The sequence below is a fragment of the Lucilia cuprina genome, chromosome 3, assembly GCF_022045245.1.
Source record: "Lucilia cuprina isolate Lc7/37 chromosome 3, ASM2204524v1, whole genome shotgun sequence".
NCBI lineage: Eukaryota > Metazoa > Arthropoda > Insecta > Diptera > Calliphoridae > Lucilia > Lucilia cuprina.
The window spans coordinates 34,161,922-34,169,411 of NC_060951.1; the positions used below are offsets into that span (position 1 = coordinate 34,161,922).

Here is a 7,490-nt window from a genome sequence, read left to right on the forward strand (position 1 = left end):
ACTTTTATTTAGAAAATTGACTCTGGAAAAGATTTTATTAAGAAAATTGTTTATAAAAAGAACATTCTCTAAATCGAATTTTTAAAAAAGTCTGTGACTTTTATAAAGAACATTAATCATACGCCACATATAAACATTTGTATATAAAGCAAATATTGTTGCATACTTTCAGAGGTATATGTAAAGTGTATGAGAGCGTATACTTAATATGAGTGATGAAAAAATACGTATACGTTATGATGTACATTCAAAAACCTAGAACCTTTACATTTCTGTAAAAGAAATAGAGAAAAACTAATAATAAAATTATTGGTTTATTGCTTATAACAAAAATTACTGCCATTTTTTTGTCCATTCGTATTTTGCGTTGCTAGTAGAAAATGTATCGTGTTTTTTTTTTGCAAATATCGACACTTATAGTAGCAATAATATCAAATATGCTTTAAATTAACCTGATAGCAAAATTTTTACGCCTGAAATCGTATATTTAGTTGCCAAAGACAAACAAGTAAAACCAAGAAAAACTCATTCAACCGTTTAAATTCCCATTTTTTGCAAAAATCACCTAAGTATAAATAAACAAATAATGTCATTTACTCCTATAAGATGGTAAGATTTTTGTTTGCTTCAACATTTTTATGCCAATCACGTTTTATCAATCTTTATTAAGCATTAAAGCCTTTTTAAAAAGACATTTATATACAGAAGAAAATTGTGAATGAAAACAAATTTATTTCGATAAGCGAAATTTTTATTTTTATGTAAAAGAAAAAAAATGATATAATAAAATTAAATCCATAATGTTTAAGGATAAAATGATGTAGACATTTTTTTGAAGAGGTTTTCTTTTTTTTTTTTGCAATATATTAATAAAATATGCATATAAAAAGTACATGTAGACAGATGAATAGACAGAGATTTGTAAAGGGCTTTTAAAAAGTTATTGATCATTTGGATTTTTAAAAGGTTCATATAAAATATTTATGCTAATTTGCTAAAGACTAACCTAGACTTTAGCTAATAGAATAATAAAGCTATAAAAACAATTTCAATGTTTAAATCAAGTTGCTGTTTTTTTTTTTTGCTGCTGTTGTCTTAAAAAATAAAACAAATTAATTAAATTAAATATGCGCAATTAGTGTTGGAGGAAAACTCATTTCAAGCTGCCTTGCCATCAGCAAAATTTACTTTAATATTGCCCATGGTAAAGTATGTTAGTAACAATTACTCTTACATTTAACAAACTTTGTTCCAAAAAAAAAAGAAATATATACATTTAAACTTTTCTCGCAAAATAATTATCATACAGATGTGTTACAAAAATAAACGAAAAACAAACTTTAACATACAAAAGTTAGTGGACTATTAATACTATACGTCCTTGAACTTTGCCAATACAACACAAGAGTGATATTAACAAAAAAACATAAACAAAATAATAATAAAAAAACAAAAAAAAAAAAAGAAAAACAAAACAACAGTAGCAAATAACTATAATTTAAGCACACAGCTTGAAAGTTTTAGAATTGGTTTTGTTTACAATTGTGTTTTTCTTTGGAATTTATTAGGCATTAAAATATAAAATTGGGAAATATTCTAAGTTTAAGAAATCATTAGAAAAGTAATTTTTATATTTTTATTACGTTTTCTTAAGAAAATAAACAAAGGAAAATATTGCTCATACGCATATTGGCCAAATATATTTATAACAAGTAAGAGTTCTACATTCGACTGTGACCAACCTTGTACACCCTTTAGTATAGTGTTAAATTTAAGAATTTGTTTTAAATTTTTCCAAAAAAAATCTTATTACATTTACGTTGTGCCTGTGACAAAGCAATAAATTTAAAACAACAAAAACAAATGCTAAACAATGTTGTTGTTAGTGGTTTTTGTTTTTTATTAACTAGCGAACACAACAAGCACAATTTGAATATCAACAATAACCGAGTTCTTCAAAATTAGATTTCAACACTCACATAGACAGACGGACGGACAGAGCGACGGGCATGGATTAATCGACTCAGGTATCTATAAGGATCGAGAATATATACGCATCCTATGGTCGGAAATTATATTGTAGAAATTACAAACAAAGTAATATATCCCTTCTAACGAAGGTAAAGGTGAACTGTTGCATACTTTTAGGCTTTATTTAACTAACTAACTAAATAACTAACTAACTAAGTAACTAACTAAGTAACTAACTAACTAAATAACTAACTAAGTAACTAACTAAGTAACTAACTAACTAACTAACAAACTAACTAACTAACTAACTAACTAACTAACTAACTAACTAACTAACTAACTAACTAACTAACTAACTAACTAACTAACTAACTAACTAACTAACTAACCAACTTACTAACTAACTAACTAACTAACTAACTAACTAACTAACTAACTAACTAACTAACTAACTAACTAACTAACTAACTAACTAAGTAACTAACTAACTAACTAACCAACTAACTAACTAACTAACTAAATAACTAACTAAATTACTAACTAACTAACCAACTAACTAACTAAATAACTAACTAACTAAATTACTAACTAACTAACTAAATTACTAACTAACTAACTAACTAAACTAACTAACTAACTAACTAACTAACTAACTAACTAACTAACTAACTAACTAACTAACTAACTAACTATCTAACTAACTAACTAACTAACTAACTAACTAACTAACTAACTAACCAACTAACTAAATAACTAACTAACTAACTAACTAATTAACTATCTAACTAACCAACCAACTAACTAAATAACTAACTAACTAACTAACTAAACTAAGTAACTAACTAACTATCTATCTAACTAACTAACTAACTAACTAACTAACTAACTAACTAACTAACTAACTAACTAACTAACTAACTAACTAACTAACTAACTAACTAACTAACTTACTTACGAACTAACCAGTTAACTATGATGACACCCAAATACCCTGAAGTTTACTAATTGGTTCTTAATCACGATCAAGACAATCCGTCTGTCTGCCTGTCAGTGTATCATTGTAAATCTGGTGCCGACTCATCAGGTCTCAATATAAGTTGATGAAATTCGGCACAAACACTTTCCATCCAGGTATGGAGCTTATTGAAAATGCCTAAAATCGGTCCATTTTTTTATAGCCCCAATCGTAAAGAGCTTTTGAGTTCACAAATATATCCAATATTCTTCTAATTTCCTAATGATTGGGCATATTTCAACATATCCTCTATACAAAGCTGCCTTAAAGTATCTTCCGATATTCTTAAGAAAAGTTGCTTTTTAGGAAATTTCTTAAACTAAATTTTTCTTAGAGAAATTCTTCTTCTTTAGAAAAGTTACTATAAAAATATTATTTATACAAAAGTTTTTTAAGTTTTTTTTTCTGGAGAATTTTTTTATTTTAATAAGGTTTCTCTAGAAAGTACATATTTTATAATAGAAAATTTTATTTCTATAGTATGTGTTTTATAGAGAAATGTCTTTCTTAAACGATTTTCATAACATACTCAATAAGTTTTTTAGAGTTTTGTCAATTATACTGAGATTACCTTATGAATTGTAGGTACACCTAAGCGTATACGTAATATTGCACTAATTTTGAATTAATTTACTGCTAATGAGAAAAAGTCTATGCAGTCTATATATTACACCGTCCGACACTCAAAATTAGACACGAACCGGATAATATACGTCTGAAACTATAAATTTAAGGGGAAAAATCTGCGTTTTTAGTTTTTCATTTTGTGGTCCTGTGTCCCTTCAAAAGGGCTTCAAAGTTTTTAAAAGTAAATCTTTCAAAAAATATTTTAAAATACTTCTACTGATTAAACTGCGCCAAATTTTATGTCAAGCTAACAAAAAGAGTTCTAAATTTTTTTGTGTTAAATTTAGACGTATATCATCCGGTTCTTGTCTAACGAATTTTTTCTCTTTTTGCCAGACGGTGTTATATGTATAAGTCAGTGACTAGGAAATAATGATTATGTTTTCGACATTAAAAATCTAGAAAATGTATTGGTACGATAATTTTCATAATGTCATAAAAATAAATGTTTTGCAGGTGTTAAACTTTTTTGTTCTTTTGACGACACAACATAATACACACAATAACATATTTCAAATATAGTGTAAGGTATAATAATAATAAATTATACAAAAAAAAAAAGGAAAAACTTACCACAAAATAAAAAGTACAATTAAAAACACATTAATTTTTATGTCAAAAAAATCTTAACACATTTGTCCTTAAATCAAATAATAAAAACACACAAGTTAATTATAGCATATAACTTATTGCTGTTATTTATTCTTATTAAATTTTACAAATTTCTTCAAATTTAAATATAGTATTTATTCATATTTATTCTTATTAAATGTCAATGTATTTATGTTTGTGTGAAAAAGAAAAACAAAAATTCCTATAAAAGCTATAAGAAAAACAAACACGTATATTAAATAAATTTATTTCTCATTTATTTTTATTACCGTAGACATACAATCGACTTGGCCCACAAAACCAATTTTAATGAAATTTTTCTATTTTATTTATGTATATGTATTTACAGATTTTTCATGTAGTAAATTTTTGGCTAAAAGCATTTTATGGAAATTTTATTGCAAATAATAATTGTATAAAAATGTAAGTAACTGCAAGTTTTATATACACATATACATATGTATGAGATGCATATGAATGTTTGTAATTGTGTTATTGTTATTTTAATAAATAGTTTGTTATTTATTCATATGGATTTATTCTCAATTATATACATACAAGTAAACATACACTTACTCACTCATGCATATGCATTGGTATGTTTGTATGTATTTTTGTTGTAGAGGACTGAAACTTGTTTATATTGCTTATATTTTCATAAATTTATTTTCATTTATTTAATTTTTTTTTCAATTTTGTTTTCATATTAATTGGTTGTTGGTCATTCGAGGAGTAGGTGTGAGAATTTATTTTTTCAAAGTGAATTCATGGAATCTTGTTATCAAGATTAAATTATAAGATATTGATTGAATTTTTATAAAATGTTAAGAAAAACAACAAGAAAAATATAGAAAAAAAATATAAAATACACTTTGGGCTAAAACTGGCCATGGCCTAGTCTATTAGTACAGTTCTAGTTTAGTTCTAGTTCAGTTCTAGTTCAGTTGTAGTTCAGTTCTAGTTCAGTTCTAGTTCAGTTCTAGTTCAGTTCTAGTTCAGTTCTAGTTCAGTTCTAGTTCAGTTCTAGTTCAGTTCTAGTTCAGTTCTAGTTCAGTTCTAGTTCAGTTCTAGTTCAGTTCTAGTTCAGTTCTAGTTCAGTTCTAGTTCAGTTCTAGTTCAGTTCTAATTCAGTTCTAGATCAGTTCTAGTTCAGTTTTCGTATTTATGGTATTTGTAAGCAGTTTCTCTTTAAGTAAATTCTTTAGAAAATATATTATTTATATACAATATACAAACATACATATTTTATCATTGCAATAAAATACACACACATTTGAGATGAAAAAAAAAGTTGTTCAATTTTTCAATTTCCTTACAATGACCTAAGGCATTTTTTTTTTCTTCAAGAAAATTTCTACATGCAGACATACATATAATAAGTTATATTACGGTTGAATAATACTTGAAAATCATTGACTTTCAATTATCAAACATATTCACTTTAACATGTTATTATAGACAGACTATGTTTGATACAGAAGTAGGCCAATTTAATGGGTTTAGTGCTTTTTTAATATAAGGGGTTTGATTTTAAGTTTCAGTTGTTTAGCAAGTATGTATCTGTTACAATTTAAGTGTTTTTATCCTGTTTGTATGTACATACTTATTTACACTCTTTTTTGATATGTAAACAAATTGCAATACCATGTTAGAGAAAAAATGTAAAAAATATGGAAAATAAAGTTAAATAGGAAAAAAATTTTCTCAGAGTATTTTCTTAGTTACTCGTTTAACTAAAAATTCAATTTAAAAACAAATTTCATTTTATTCTGGAGCGAAGGTATAGAAATCTGCACTACAAATTTGTTTTAGAATATTGAGTTAAAATAAATATTTTTAGATAAACAAATATAAGGAATGAATAATAAGAATTAGATAATACTTTTTTCAAGATCAATGAAATGATACGATCTCACTGTCAACTTCTATTGGAAAACCATAAATACTAGATTTAAAACAAAATTTACTATTCACATTGCAATATATTTTATATCAGCTTTTTAATGAATTAGTATTAAATCCATAACTATTCTATTCCAAAGGTATTTATTTTAAAAATCAAGTGACACATTTTTATTCTAATAAATTTAGTCAAAATTTCTTTAAACTCACAATTCACTTGTTTTAATTGAATTTATTTAATATCGCTTTTATTTTGTTATGTTTAAGTTTTTTTCCGTTTCTGTTGTAAATGATAAGAACTGTAGATAGAAACTAAAAGTAATTGAGAAAAAAATATAAAGTGTTCGTTGTGAATAAGTTTATAAATCAAGTACAATTAATAGATTCTAGAGAATAAGAGTATTTGTTTAACTCTTTGGTTTTTGTAATTAAACTTTATTTTTTTTTTTTTTGCGGTCGGTTTCTTATTTAAAGTAGTACCATTATTAGTTAAGGGAAAAAGACTTGCATTAATAATATGACAAAGTAATTGTTATAAAATAAAGCAAATGTTATCATGATATTTATAATTTCTATACACAAAATGTTATTAAAACCTCTCTATAGAAAAATTTTACGTACAGGAAATACTTTTTTTAATACACTCTACTAAAGAAAATAAATATATTTAAACAGTAAAGGCATCATTAACGAAATGAGTTATTATACACAAAAAGTTTTCTCAAAGAAACAATTTCTATATAAAAAGTGTTATAAATACATAAAGGCATTATTTTTTTATAAAAAAAAAAAATATCTAAAATAGTCGCAACAACTGTGCACAAACCATTTAAACTAATATTTATTTACTTATTTCACTAAATAAACATACATACATACATACATACATACATACATACATACATACATACATACATACATACATACATACATACATACATACATACATACATACATACATACATACAAACATATATTTTAGCATTAAGAGAATAAAGAGAAAAAATGCTATTAATACTCTAAATTGACAATATAGAAACAACAACACATTGTTTTATATTTTCACAACGGGAAACGGATGTTTTACTAGACAATGGCACATAATTTAAAATACAAACACATGTGTTAGTAACTAAATATGTTGAGACTCTACAGGCCGTAATCACATACTATAAATATTAGTTGATAGAACTAAATAGACAGGAGCAGGGATTTCTTTGAAATAATAATATTAATGGTAAAATTAGAACTGAACAAGAACTGAACTAGAACTGACTAGAACTGAACTAGAACTGAACTAGAACTGAACTAGAACTGAACTAGAACTGAACTAGAACTGAACTAGAACTGAACTAGAACTGAA

The 7,490-nt window shown here is 25.3% G+C and overlaps 1 protein-coding gene across 2 annotated transcripts in view; it reads left to right on the forward strand.

Moving 5' to 3' along the window:
• Positions 1–4,574: 4,574 nt before the first annotated feature.
• The window catches only part of LOC111685266, a 34,980-nt gene continuing 32,064 nt past the window's right edge, over positions 4,575–7,490 (forward strand). For both annotated transcript variants that reach the window (XR_006940361.1, XM_046947248.1), the window contains exon 1: positions 4,575–4,648. The gene's annotated coding sequence lies outside the window, so the exon portion shown is untranslated. The remainder of the gene's footprint in view (positions 4,649–7,490) is intronic.